The sequence below is a fragment of the Triticum dicoccoides genome, chromosome 3B (genome assembly GCF_002162155.2).
Source record: "Triticum dicoccoides isolate Atlit2015 ecotype Zavitan chromosome 3B, WEW_v2.0, whole genome shotgun sequence".
NCBI lineage: Eukaryota > Viridiplantae > Streptophyta > Magnoliopsida > Poales > Poaceae > Triticum > Triticum dicoccoides.
In genome coordinates, this window is record NC_041385.1 from 761,810,962 (window position 1) to 761,826,052 (window position 15,091).

Genomic DNA, 15,091 nt, shown 5'->3' on the forward strand with positions numbered 1-15,091 from the left:
TGTACCGAAGGTTTTTCAGAGTCCCGGATATGATCATGGACATGACGAGGAGTCTCGAAATTGTCGAGATATAAAGATTGATATATTGGAAGCCTATATTTGGATATCGGAATCATTCCGGGTGAAATCGGGATTTTACCGGAGTACTGGGGGGTTACCGGAACCCCCCTGGCGTTAATGGGCCTACATGCGCCCTAAGGGAAAAGAGGAGGGCCGGCCAGGGCAGGCCGCGCGCCCCTCCCCCCTAGTCCGAATAGGACAAGGAAGGGGGGGCACCCCCCTTTCCTCTTTCCCCTTCCCCCTTTCCTTCTCCTACAAGGCAAGAAGGGGGAGTCCTAATCCCAGTGGGAGTAGGACTCCTCCAGGCGCACCCCTAGGGGCCGGCCGCACCCCCCCTCCCTCCTTTATATACGGGGGCAGTGGGCACCCCATAACACACAAGTTGATCTTCGTGATCATTCCTTAGCCGTGTGCGGTGCCCCCCTCCACCATATTCCACCTCGGTCATATCATTGCGGTGCTTAGGCGAAGCCCTGCGTCGGTAGAACATCATCATCGTCACCACGCCGTCGTGCTGACGGAACACATCCCCGACACCCTGCTGAATCGGAGTCCGAGGATCATCATCGAGCTGAACGTGTGCTGAACTCGGAGGTGCCGTACGTTCGGTACTTGGATCGGTCGGATCGTGAAGACGTACGACTACATCAACCGCGTTGTCATAACGCTTCTGCTTTCGGTCTATGAGGGTACGTGGACAATACTCTCCCCTCTCGTTGCTATGCATCACCATGATCTTGCATGTGCGTAGGATTTTTTTTGAAATTACTACGTTCCCCAACAGTGGCATCCGAGCCAGGTTTTATGCGTAGATGTCATATGCACGAGTAGAACACAAGTGAGTTGTGGGTGATACAAGTCATACTGCTTACCAGCATGTCATACTTTGGTTCAGCGGTATTGTGAGATGAAGCGGCCCGGACTGACATTACGCTTACGCTTACGCGAGACTGGTTTCACCATTACGAGCACTCGTCCTTAAAGGTGACTGGAGGGTGTCTGTCTCTCTCACTTTAGTTGAACCAAGTGTGGCTACGCCCGGTCCTTGCAAAGGTTAAAACAGCACCAACTTGACAAACTATCATTGTGGTTTTGATGCGTAGGTAAGAACGGTTCTTGCTAAGCCCGTAGCAGCCACGTAAAACTTGTAACAACAAAGTAGAGGACGTCTAACTTGTTTTTGCGGGGCATGTTGTGATGTGATATGGTCAATACGTGATGCTATATTTTATTGTATGAGATGATCATGTTTTGTAACCAAAGTTATCGGCAACTAGCAGGAGCCATATGGTTGTTGCTTTACTGTATGAAATGCAAACGCCCTGTAAATGCTTTACTTTATCACTAAGCGGTAGCGATAGTCGTAGAAGCAATAGACGGCGTAAACGAAAACGATGCTGCGATGGAGATCAAGGTGTCGCGCCGGTGACGATGGTGATCATGGAGGTGCTTTGGAGATGGAGATCACAAGCACAAGATGATTGTCGGTGTCAAAACCGGTGGATCTCGGGTAGGGGGTCCTGAACTGTGCGTCTAGGTGGATGGTAACAGGAGACAAGGGACACGATGTTTTACCCAGGTTCGGGCCCTCTTGATGGAGGTAAAACCCTACGTCCTGCTTGATTGATATTGATATTGTGGATGTTTACAAGAGTGGATCTACCACGAGATCAAGGAGGCTAAACCCTAGAAGCTAGCCTATGGTATGATTGTTGTATGATGTCCTACAGACTAGAGCCATCCAGTTTATATAGACACCGGAGAGGGCTAGGGTTACATAGAGTCGGTTACAATAGTAGGAGATCTACATATCCGTATCGCCAAGCTTGCCTTCCACGCCAAGGAAAGTCCCATCCGGACACGGGGCGAAGTCTTCAATCTTGTATCTTCATAGTCTTGGAGTCCGGTCGATGATGATAGTCCGGCCGATGATAGTTCGGCTGATGATGGTAGTCCGGCTATCCGGACACCCCCTAATCCGGGACTCCCTCAGTAGCCCCTGAACCAGGCTTCAATGACGATAAGTCCGGCGCGTATATTGCTTGGCATTGCAAGGCGGGTTCCTCCTCCGAATGATAGAAGATTGTGAACACCAGGATAGTGTCCGGCTCTGCAAAATAAATTCCACATTTCACCATAGAGAGAATAATATATACACAAGTTCAATCTGCTGACGTTTTTTTGCGGCATGACGTCACGCCACTACCAAGCCATTACTTGAATCGTTTTTTACTCTACCACCTTAGCGCATTTAGCGAAGCGGTTTCCTTGGCACGTCTTGTCGAAGCAGAGATTGTGTTTCCCCTTAATCCGGGATTCTCATCAATACGGACGTGGGTAACCCGACTGCGCCATTGATGGTGATGCTTGGGGGATAAGCGAGTTTTACCAGGCCGGTGGGGGACGCGTAGACTTCGCCCGCCCATATAAGGGATAAGGATTCACCTTTTCACCTACGCCTTCTTCCTTCTTTGCTTATCCATCTCCGCGCACTCGAGCTCCAGCGCCCGAGCCCGCACATCTCGTCTCAACCTTCCCCAGTCATGTTTGGAGCGGGAGGCAAGTGGATGACCTCCTCCGTTACACAGGAGCACATCGAAAGACTGCGCAGCGCCGGCTACCTGTCCGGCGACATCGCGCACCGGCTGCCCGACGAGGGGCAGCTCATCCCCACCCCCAGGCCCCATGAGAGGGTCGTTTTTTCTTCCCCACTTCCTCCGTGGACTGAGTTTTCCACTTCACCCCTTTGTCCGGGGGCTCATGTTCTACTACGGCATGGATTTCCATGATCTAGCGCCGAACTTCATCCTCAACATCTCGGTGTTTATCGTCGTGTGCGAGGCCTTCCTCTGCATCCAGCCCCACTTCGGCTTGTGGCTCAAGACCTTCAATGTCAAGCTGAAGGTAGTGAAGGGCACTCAAGCGGAGTGCGGAGGCGCCATGTTGGGCAAGATTCCCAATGTCCTTTGGTTCGAAGGGGCCTTCGTGGAATCCGTCAAGGGGTGGCAATCGGGGTGGTTCTATATCACCGAGCCGCGCGACCCTAAGTGGGCGGCGGCCCCCGAGTTTAGATCTGGTATCCCCATGCAGCTCACCTCCTGGAAAGAGAAGGGCTTGCTATGGGGCAGTTCAGAGGAGGTGGCAGGACTCCAAGCCTATATCCAGAAGCTGGTGAAGAAGCTCAGGCTGGATAACGTGGTCCAAGTCATGCTCGTCCGCCGGATTCTCCCATGCCAAGAGCGGGCACTCAATCTGTGGGAGTTCAATCCGGAACAGCACCAGGCGTTGAGCGGGCTCTTCGATACGACGTACAAAGGCGCCTGGAGGGTGCTATTTAAGGGCGCCGAAGCCCCCGCATCCGTGACTGAAGATCGCGGATTTCGCTCGCAGCGCCAAGCCGATGAGGTAAGTGATTCTACCCCTTTACGGGACACTTGCTTTTCATAGTTTGACTCTATGCGGGTTTTAATTTCCCCTTTTCCTTTGATAGGACTGGATGAGGAAGGCGGAGCAGATTATCTGCCCGGTTCCTATGCCAGAAAACCCAGTAGACGCCCGTCTAGCAAGGTTGCTGGTTCCGGCACCGCACGTGGTGCCGGAGAAGAAGGCCAAGAAGGAAGCCACGGGTGCTCGAAAGAGTTCCCGTTTTCAGGTGTCCGACGACTCCGGGGCGGACTCCTCCCCCGAAAATGAGGAGGAGAAAGAGGACTCTCTCCCAGAGGGGGGAGAGAGGAAGAGGAAGGCTTCCCCAACAGGGGAGGCCGAAGGGTCCAAGAGGGGAAGGACTATTCCCCCGGACAGCTCCGCCAACATCAACGTTGGCGAGGAAGAATGGCCTTCAAGGGCCAGGCCTCCGGCAAGATCGTAAGTATCCGGATTCCTGAATGAGTTATAATTTCTTTTTCTGCGTCACATAGTGTCATTCTGATGCCGCATGCTGCCTGTAGTCCGGCCAATGATGATCTCCCCGCTTCAACGAGCGGGTCGTTGGCTCCGTCGGAGGTAGACTCCATCCCGACCGCCTCCACCCCTCGCGACACCGAAGACACCGAGGTGGGGTCCCAAGAAGGGGCCCATCAGGGGGGGCTCCGGAGGCGCCACGAGGCGGCCTCCCGGACTTTGCGCCGGACTACATATCAGAACCCGCAGTGGTTCCGGAATCTGGCCGGCGGCCCCTTCACACGAAGGGCAAGACCGTGACGCCGGCGGCTTCCATCCAACCGGAGGCGCCGGATAATTTGTTGGAGGCGCTCCAGAGCGCTTCCATCGAGGAAGAGCACCGTACTATTATGAGTGCGGTGATTCAGAAGGTACAGCTCGCCAAGAGCGGGCTGACCGAAGCCTGCAGCAGCCTTCTATCAGGCTTTGAGGTAAGAAGTTAAAAATATGCAATGTAATACCGCATAGACAGTAGCCCCTGATGCTCGGTTTGGTGTTCGGAAAGAAAAGCCGGACTGAGGATCTAAAAAAAAGATATACGCAGGGTTGCTAAAAAATTATGTCAATATGGGTTGCAGGCTGCGCTGCTGACCTCTGCCGCACTGACTACGGAGGTCGATGGTTTAAAGCAGGAGCTCGAGCGGTCCGAGCAAGAGCTCGGCCGCACCAAGAAGCAGCTCCAGGACAAAGAAGGTGAGTAACACCACTTTGAACTTGTACCTTACAGAAAAGGATTTAGGTTGCAACAAAAATAACAAGGATAACATGGGTACTGCAGGGGACACGAACGAGGTGGCGACCCTGAAGGAGGCCGTGTCTGCGGCCGAACGCAATGCGGCCGCGGAACGAGCAGAGCGAGAAAAGCAGGAGGCGCGGGTGGCGGTGGTTCAGCAAGAGCTCCAGGCTCTCATGGAAAAGCATGAGAGTTTGGAGCGTGACTCAAAGACTCGAGAGTCCGAGCTTGCCTCGGCTCTCGAAAGTGCCAAGACTGCCAAGGCCGATGCCCATAAGTCCCTTCAGGAGATTGAGTTGGTGAGGAAGATAGCGGCGGGTAAGGCATTTTTCATGCAAAGCAAGCATGTGAATGTAAATTACTTGTTACTTACCCGTATTCGGAGCTCTCCAGGGGCATTTGCAGATCTGCCTCGCAGTGTATCTGATGCCGCCGCATTCTATCGAGCCGAGGAGGGGAGCTCAATGGAGAAGGTCTTCTGGTCTCAGTATGCTGAGGCCGGCCATCCGGTGCCCCCTAGCGACCAGCTGAAGTAGCTGGTCGAGCTCCACAAGGCGGCCGAGCAGGCCATGAAGGGCCTCATAATCCGGCTGTGGCCTGGAGAGGCCATGCCTGGGAGCTACTTCGGCCTCGTGCGACGGTTGGTGGATGCGTGCCCCTGGGTGGAGGTTATCAAGCGCTCCGCCTGTATTGAAGGTGCTCGTCGGGCCCTTGCCCGCGCAAAGGTGCATTGGGGCAAGCTAGATGCGGAGAAGCTAATCACTGACGCGCCACCAGCGGGCAAGGAACATCATACGCCTGAAATGTACTATAGGACTGTCCTGAAGGGTGCCCGCAAGATTGCGGATGAGTGCCCCAGGGATGTAATTATTGAGTAAATTTGCAATGTGTTATCCTGTGCGCTGAAAACTTTGTTCATATGCGCTAAGCAACGCTTGTTAATTTAAAATATTACCTTCTATGCGGCCGTTTATTAAATCTGAGAGATGGCAAGTCGTCGGCTTCAGCCCCCATGCCACGAGTGCTGGGGTGTTCGGGATAAACTTGAGCACTCTTGTTCCCATTGTTGGGTCCATCTAGGGAGGCGCTCAACACAATGAACAAGGCAACCGGACTTATAGTGCTTGAACACTCTCACTTAGACATAGAATTCTATAATTTTAAATTTCGGCGAAGCCCCTAGTATTCGGAAGACCGAATTAGGGGCGCTATCCACGCCTTCATCGGACATTATCCGGAAGTTCGCTCGAAGCGGCGTAGGTCTTTAAGGACCCGAAAGGACCTCTCGAATAGCGACGAGTCTCTCGCCTTATCATGACAGTCAGTTTTAGCTTTCTCCGCTGAGGCGTTAACCCAGCTCAATCGGGGCGCAATCGCAGTGGTTCTCCCAGTGCTACCTTAGCCGATAGAACGGAATGTAAGGTGCGAAACATGGGAGCCGGGCAAACCCAACTATTGACCCAAGACATGATTCGGAGCCGATTCATATAATGCTATAAGTTCGGGGTGCCGCACTTGTTAAAGTGTTCGGACTTTATCACACCATAATGCGGGGAACATAAGCCCCTGGCGTATTTGGCCGTACCAAAATGTACGGATGCAACATGTTGTAAATGAACATATATATATAAGGTAATGCAATTATGGGCAAAAAGTGTTGCATTTTATTCGAGAAGATCTGTTATGAGTACGGAATGATACAAATAGTGCGGAAAGCAAGGGATTGGACGAATTAAAGGCGTCTCCCTCCAGGGGTAGGCCGCGGAATGGTGTATTTAAGAATTTTAATGCTCGTAATGGAGACCACCTAAGTGTTCGTCGCGGCCTTTGTCCCTCCCTGGCTGTTGCATCATGAGTTCGCCAGATTCGCCGCCGGGCAGAGTTCTGTATAAAAAAGAAAAATAAAAGATAAAAAGAGTGACACACTTGGGAGCCCCTGGTGTGGTCGAACCGCACTCTGGGTCTGTTGTGGTTGTGCCTCTCCCCCTATGCCCATGGTATCTCCAGGGCGTAATTATGTACGCGGAGAGTATGTCTTACAATTGAGTGAGGGTTGGGGTTGAGGCCGCATTGCTACGCGTGCTCGGAACGTGCCAAGTGGTCTTGGTTGATGTTGCTCCGGGCGCGTTTGGCCGTGTCCGGTCGTTTAATGGTCGGACTCGAAAATTGCCTTAAAAGGCTGCTCTTTACTTCTTCCGTGAGAGCCGCTGTGTGTTCCTCCGTTCGGAGGGAGCGTTCTGTGTTTCCATTGACCGTGATGACTCCACGAGGGCCTGGCATCTTGAGCTTAAGGTATGCATAATGTGGCACCGCGTTGAATTTTGCGAACGCGGTTCGTCCGAGCAGAGCATGATAGCCACTGCGGAACGGGACGATGTCGAAGATTAACTCCTCGCTTCGGAAATTATCCGGGGATCCGAAGACCACTTCTAGTGTAACTGAGCCTGTACAACTGGCCTCGACACCTGGTATGACGCCTTTGAAGCTTGTCTTTGTAGGTTTAATCCTTGAAGGGTCTATGCCCATCTTGCGCACTGTATCCTGATAAAGTAGGTTCAGGCTACTGCCGCCGTCCATCAGGACTCTCGTAAGGTGAAATCCATCGACGATTGGGTCTAAAACCAATGCGGCGAATCCGCCATGGCGGATACTGGTCGGATGGTCTCTTCGATCGAAAGTGATCGGGCAAGAGGACCATGGGTTGAATTTTGGGGCGACTGGCTCCATCGCGTATACGTCCCTTAGTGCAGCTTCCGCTCCCTGTTGGGAATATGCATTGCGTATATCATGTTGACCGTTCGAACTTGAGGGGGGAATCCCTTTTGTCCTCTATTGTTCGACGGCTGGGTCTCCTCCTCGTCATCGCTGTGTAGCCCCTTGTCACTGTTTTCGGCGACTAATTTGCCTGCCTGCTTGAATACCCAACAATCTCTGTTGGTGTGGTTAGCTGGCTTTTCGGGGGTTCCATGTATTTGACAGGAGCGGTCGAGTATTCGGTCCAAATGGGACGGGCCCGAAGTGGTTCTTTTGAATGGCTTCTTCCGTTGACCGGGCTTGGAGCCTCGGAATCCGGCATTGACTGCCGTATCCTCATTGCTGTCGCCGTTAATGCGGCGTTTGTTTTTGTTTCGACGCAACCTGCCATTGCGGTCCTTGGTATCCGGACTGCCAGCGTTTTTGCTGAGGTTGTTGCTGCGAGCTAGCCAGCTATCCTCTCCCGCGCAGAAGCGGGTCATGAGTGATGTGAGGGCTGCCATGGATTTCGGCTTCTCCTGTCCTAGGTGCCGGGCCAGCCACTCGTCGCGGATGTTATGTTTAAAGGCAGCGAGGGCCTCTGCATCCGGACAGTCTATGATTTGATTTTTCTTTGTTAAGAACCGTGTCCAGAATTGCCTGGCCGATTCGTCTGGCTGCTGGATTATGTGGCTTAGGTCATCTGCGTCCTATGGTCACACATACGTGCCCTGGAAGTTGTTGAGGACTGCGGCTTCCAGGTCCTCCCAGCATCCAATTGACTCTGCGGGCAGGCTGTTCAGCCAATGCCGAGCTGGTCCTTTAAGCTTGAGCGGGAGATATTTGATGGCGTGAAGATCGTCGCTGCGGGCCATATGTATATGGTGGAGATAATCCTCAATCCAAACCGCGGGGTCTGTTGTGCCATCGTAGGATTCGATATTAACGGGTTTAAACCCTTCAGGGATTTGATGATCCATTACTTCGTCAGTGAAGCATAGTGGGTGTGCGGCGCCTCTGTATTGGGCAATATCGCAACGTAGCTCGAGAGAGCGTTGTCTGCTGTGTTCGGCCTGGCCGGAGTAGTTGTATCCGGCGCGACGGTATTTTTCGTGGGTCTTGGGGCGCCCACGTGATCCATAGATAGATCTGAATTGTCTTGCCTTGTCCTCCAATATGTCTCGCAAGTCCGGTGCGTTCCCTCATGGCTTCATGTTTTTTGAGTAATGCCGGGGTACGGTTTTGGTGGAGGGTTTGCATGGCTCTCTGTCGCGGCCACGAGGTGGTCGGTCTGCCGTATTGTGCGCTGGTGATGCAGGTTTGTATGCTTCCTCCTCTAGTCAGGGGAGCAAATTGCATTTTGGGTAACTTTTGGAGGGGCGTTCGAGTTCATACTCTTCGGCCGCGCGGACCTCGGTCCATCTGTCGGCCAGTAGGTCTTGATCAGCTTGAAGCTGTTGCTGCTTTTTCTTTAGGCTGTTTGCCATGGCCATTAGCCTGTGTCTAAAACGCTCTTGTTCGACGGGATGCTCAGGCACGACGAATTCGTCATCGTCGAGGCTTGCCTCGTCTCCGGAGGGAGGTAAGTAATTATCATCCTCGACCTCGTCGTCTGCCGCTCTCTCGTGAGGGCTTGCTTCTGCCTCCTCCTGCGCTGGATCGTGCTGGAGGGGGTTGTCTTCGGCACTTTCCAGGGTGCTATTATCTCCTGTGTCGGAATCTCCATTCTTGCTGTGGCGGGATTTAGAGCGGCGCCGCTGACGTCGGCGCTTGGGCTGTTTCTTTAAGGAATCGGCCTCCGCTGCTTCTTCGCCGTCCCCATCTTTTGGGGTGTCCACCATGTATATGTCATATGACGAGGTGGTCTTCCAGTGTCCTGTAGGCACTAGTTCTTGATAGTCTCCAGCATCGTCGTCCATATCGTCGATGTCTTCGGAGTCGTAGTCGAGTACGTCGGTTAGATCGTCGATGGTGGCTACGAAGTGGGTGGTGGGTGGGGTTTGAATTTCTTCGTCGTCCGCATCCCAACCGTCCTGGCCGTAGTTCGGCCAGGGTTCTCCGGATAGGGAAAGATGCTTCAGCGAATTTAAGATATCGCCGAAGGGTGAGTGCAGAAAGATGTCCGCAGCGGTGAATTCCATGATCGGCGCCCAATTGGATTCGACCGGCAGGGGCGCAGGAGGTTCGGAGTCCGGCAAAGAGTCCGGCACCTCGGAGTCATGAGCTTTGTGCGGGACAGGGTAAGTGTTCGGCTCCATCGCCGTAGAAGTTGCAGCTCCCGAGGCGGTGTTCCTACATCCATCCTCGATCTGAGCGATCGGCTTCGGACTATGGGTCGGAGCAGATTCGTGTGCGGCCTCCAAGGTGCAGTCCGGCGGCGGAGTTAGGTCATGCCCATCGTGACAGCGCGGCACGCTCGGCTGTGGCTCGGATCTGTCGAAGATCAAGTCCCCGCGGATATCGGCCGTGAAGTTTAGGCTCCCAAACCTGACCTGACGGCCAGGGGCGTAGCTTTCGATCTGCTCCAGATGGCCAAGTGGGTTGGCCCGCAGTACGAAGCCGCCGAATACGAAGATCTGTCCGGGGAGAAAAGTCTCACCCAGGACTGCGTCGTTGTAGATTGAAGAGGCCATCAAGCCTATCGGTGACGACACAGAGGAACTCTCAATGAAAGCACCAATGTCGGTGTCAAAACCGGCGGATCTCGGGTAGGGGGTCCCGAACTGTGCGTCTAGGCGGATGGTAACAGGAGACAAGGGACACGATGTTTTACCCAGGTTCGGGCCCTCTTGATGGAGGTAAAACCCTACGTCCTGCTTGATTGATATTGATATTGTGGATGTTTACAAGAGTGGATCTACCACGAGATCAAGGAGGCTAAACCCTAGAAGCTAGCCTATGGTATGATTGTTGTATGATGTCCTACGGACTAGAGCCATCCGGTTTATATAGACACCGGAGAGGGCTAGGGTTACATAGAGTCGGTTACAATAGTAGGAGATCTACATATCCGTATCGCCAAGCTTGCCTTCCACGCCAAGGAAAGTCCCATCCGGACACGGGGCGAAGTCTTCAATCTTGTATCTTCATAGTCTTGGAGTCCGGTCGATGATGATAGTCCGGCCGATGATAGTTCGGCTGATGATGGTAGTCCGGCTATCCGGACACCCCCTAATCCGGGACTCCCTCAATGATGATGGCCATATCATATCACTTATATTGATTGCATGTGATGTTTATATTTTATGCATCTCATCTTGCTTTGATTGACAGTAGCATTATAAGATGATCTCTCACTAAATTTCAAGACAAAAGTGTTCTCCCTGAGTATGCACCGTTGCCAAAGTTCGTCGTGCCCAGACACCACGTGATGATCGGGTGTGATAAGCTCTACGTCCGTCTACAACGGGTGCAAGCCAGTTTTGCACACGCAGAATACTCAGGTTAAACTTGACGAGCCTAGCATATGCAGATATGGCCTCGGAACACTGAGACCGAAAGGTCGAGCATGAATCATATAGTAGATATGATCAACATAGTGATGTTCACCATTGGAAACTACTCCATTTGACGTGATGATCGGTTATGGTTTAGTTGATTTGGATCACGTGATCACTTAGAGGATTAGAGAGATGTCTTTCTAAGTGGGAGTTCTTAAGTAATATGATTAATTGAACTTAAATTTCTCATGAACTTAGTACCTGATAGTATCTTGCTTGTCTATGTTGATTGTAGATAGATGGCCCGTGATGTTGTTCTGTTGAATTTTAATGCGTTCCTTGAGAAAGCAAAGTTGAAAGATGATGGTAGCAATTACACGGACTGGGTCCGTAACTTGAGGATTATCCTCATTGCTGCATAGAAGAATTACGTCCTGGAAGCACCGCTGGGTGCCAGGCCTGCTGCTGGAGCAACACCAGATGTTGTGAACGTCTGGCAGAGCAAATCTGATGACTACTCGATAGTTCAGTGTGCCATGCTTTACGGCTTAGAACCGGGACATCAACGACGTTTTGAACGCCGTGGGGCATATGAGATGTTCCAGGAGTTGAAGTTAATATTTCAAGCAAATGCCCGAATTGAGAGATATGAAGTCTCCAATAAGTTCTATAGCTGCAAGATGGAGGAGAATAGTTCTATCAGTGAGCATATACTCAAGATGTCTGGGTATAATAATCACTTGATTCAACTGGGAGTTAATCTTACAGATGATAGCGTCATTGACAGAATTCTCCAGTCACTGCCACCAGGCTACAAAAGCTTTGTGATGAACTATAATATGCAAGGGATGGAAAAGAAAATTCCCGAGCTCTTCGCAATGCTAAAGGCTGCGGAGGTAGAAATCAAGAAGGAGCATCAAGTGTTGATGGTCAACCAGACCACTAGTTTCAAGAAAAAGGGCAATGGGAAGAAGAAGGGGAACTTCAAGAAGAACAGCAAGCAAGTTGCTGCTCAGGAGAAGAAACCCAAGTCTGGACCTAAGCCTGAAACTGAGTGCTTCTACTTCAAGCAGACTGGTCACTGGAAGCGGAACTGCCCCAAGTATTTGGTGGATAAGAAGGATGGCAAGGTGAACAAAGGTATATGTGATATACATATTATTGATGTGTACCTTACTAGAGCTCGCAGTAGCACCTGGGTATTTGATACTGGTTCTTTTGCTAATATTTGCAACTCGAAACAGGGACTACAGATTAAGCGAACACTGGCCAAGGACGAGGTGACGATGCGCGTGGGAAATGGTTCCAAAGTCGATGTGATCGCGGTCGGCACGCTACCTCTACATCTACCTTCGGGATTAGTATTAGACCTAAATAATTGTTAGTTGGTGCCAGCATTGAGCATGAATATTATATCTGGATCTTGTTTGATGCGAGATGGTTATTCATTTAAATCAGAGAATAATGGTTGTTCTATTTATATGAGTAATATATTTTATGGTCATGCACCCTTGAAGATTGGTCTATTTTTGATGAATCTCGATAGTAGTGATACACATATTCATAATGTTGAAGCCAAAAGATGCAGAGTTGATAATGATAGTGCAACTTACTTGTGGCACTACCGTTTGGGTCATATCGGTGTAAAGCGCATGAAGAAACTCCATGCTGATGGACTTTTGGAACCACTTGATTATGAATCACTTGGTACTTGCGAACCGTGCCTTATGGGCAAGATGACTAAAACGCCGTTCTCCGGTACAATGGAGAGAGCAACAGATTTATTGGAAATCATACATACAGATGTATGTGGTCCAATGAATGTTGAGGCTCGTGGCGGATATCGTTATTTTCTCACCTTCACAGATGATTTGAGAAGATATGGATATATCTACTTAATGAAACATAAGTCTGAAACATTTGAAAAGTTCAAAGAATTTCAGAGTGAAGTTGAAAATCATCGTAATAAGAAAATAAAGCTTCTACGATCTGATCGTGGAGGAGAATATTTGAGTTACGAGTTTAGTCTACATTTCAAACAAAGCGGAATAGTTTCGCAACTCACGCCACCCGGAACACCACAGCGTAATGGTGTGTCCGAACGTCGTAGTCGTACTTTACTTGATATGGTGCGATCTATGATGTCTCTTACTGATTTACCGCTATCGTTTTGGGGTTATGCTTTAGAGACGGCTGCATTCACGTTAAATAGGGCACCATCAAAATCCGTTGATACAACGCCTTACGAACTGTGGTTTGGCAAGAAACCAAAGTTGTCATTTATAAAAGTTTGGGGTTGCGATGCTTATGTGAAAAAACTTCAACCTGATAAGCTCGAACCCAAATCGGAGAAATGTGTCTTCATAGGGTAGCCAAAGGAAACTGTTGGGTACACCTTCTATCACAAATTCGAAGGCAAGACATTCGTTACTAAGAATGGATCCTTTCTAGAGAAGGAGTTTCTCTCGAAATAAGTGAGTGGGAGGAAAGTAGAACTTGATGAGGTAACTGTACTTGCTCCCTTATTGGAAAGTAGCTCATCACAGAAATCTGTTCCTGTGACACCTACACCAATTAGTGAGGAAGTTAATGATGATGATCATGGAACTTCAGATCAAGTTGTTACTGAACCTCGTAGATCAACTAGAATACGCACCAGAGTGGTACGGTAATCCTGTTCTGGAAGTCATGTTACTAGACCATGATGAACCTACGAACTATGAAGAAGCGATGGTGAGCCCAGATTCCGCAAAATGGCTTGAGGCCATGAAATCTGAGATGGGATCCATGTATGAGAACAAAGTGTGGACTTTGGTTGACTTGCCCAATGATCGGCAAGCAATTGAAAATAAATGGATCTTCAAGAAGAAGACTGACACTGACGGTAATGTTACTGTCTACAAAGCTCGACTTGTCGCAAAAGGTTTTTGAAAAGTTCAAGGGATTGACTATGATGAGACATTCTCACCCGTAGCGATGCTTAAGTATGTCCGAATCATGTTAGCGATTGCCGCATTTTATAATTATGAAATATGGCAGATGGATGTCAAAACTGCATTCCTGAATGGGTTTTTGGAAGAAGAGTTGTATATGATTTAACTAGAAGGTTTTGTCGATCCAAAGGGAGCTAACAAAGTGTGCAAGCTCCAGCGATCCATTTATGGACTGGTGCAAGCCTCTCGGAGTTGGAATAAATGCTTTGATAGTTTGATCAAAGCATTTGGTTTTGTACAGACTTTTGGAGAAGCCTGTATTTACAAGAAAGTGAGTGGGAGCTCTGTAGCATTTCTGATATTATATGTGGATGACATATTACTGATCGGAAATGATATAGAATTTCTGGATAGCATAAAGGGATACTTGAATAAGAGTTTTTCAATGAAAGACGTCGGTGAAGCTGCTTACGTATTGGGCGTTAAGATCTATAGAGATAGATCAAGACGCTTAATTGGACTTTCACAAAGCACATACCTTGACAAAGTTTTGAAGAAGTTCAAAATGGATCAAGCAAAGAAAGGGTTCTTGCTTGTGTTACAAGGTGTGAAGTTGAGTAAGACTCAAAGCCCGACCACTGCAGAAGATAGACAGAAGATGAAAGATGTTCCCTATGCTTCAGCCATAGGCTCTATCATGTATGCAATGATGTGTAACAGACCTGATGTGTGCCTTGCTATAAGTCTAGCAGGGAGATACCAAAGTAATCCAGGAGTGGATCACTGGACAGCGGTCAAGAACATCCTGAAATACCTGAAAAGGACTAAGGATATGTTTCTCATATATGGAGGTGACAAAGAGCTCATCATAAATGGTTACGTTGATGCAAGCTTTGACACTGATCCGGACGATTCTAAATCACAAACCGGATACGTGTTTACATTGAACGGTGGAGCTGTCAGTTGGTGCAGTTCTAAACAAAGCGTTGTGGCGGGATCTACGTGTGAAGCGGAGTACATAGCTGCTTCGCAAGCAGCAAATGAAGGAGTCTGGATGAAGGAGTTCATATCCGATCTAGGTGTCATACCTAGTGCATCGGGTCCAATGAAAATCTTTTGTGACAATATTGGAGCAATTGCCTTAGCAAAGGAATCCACATTTCACAAGAGAACCAAGCACATAAAGAGACGCTTCAATTCCATCCGGGATCTAGTCCAGGTGGGAGACATAGAAATTTGCTAGATACATATGG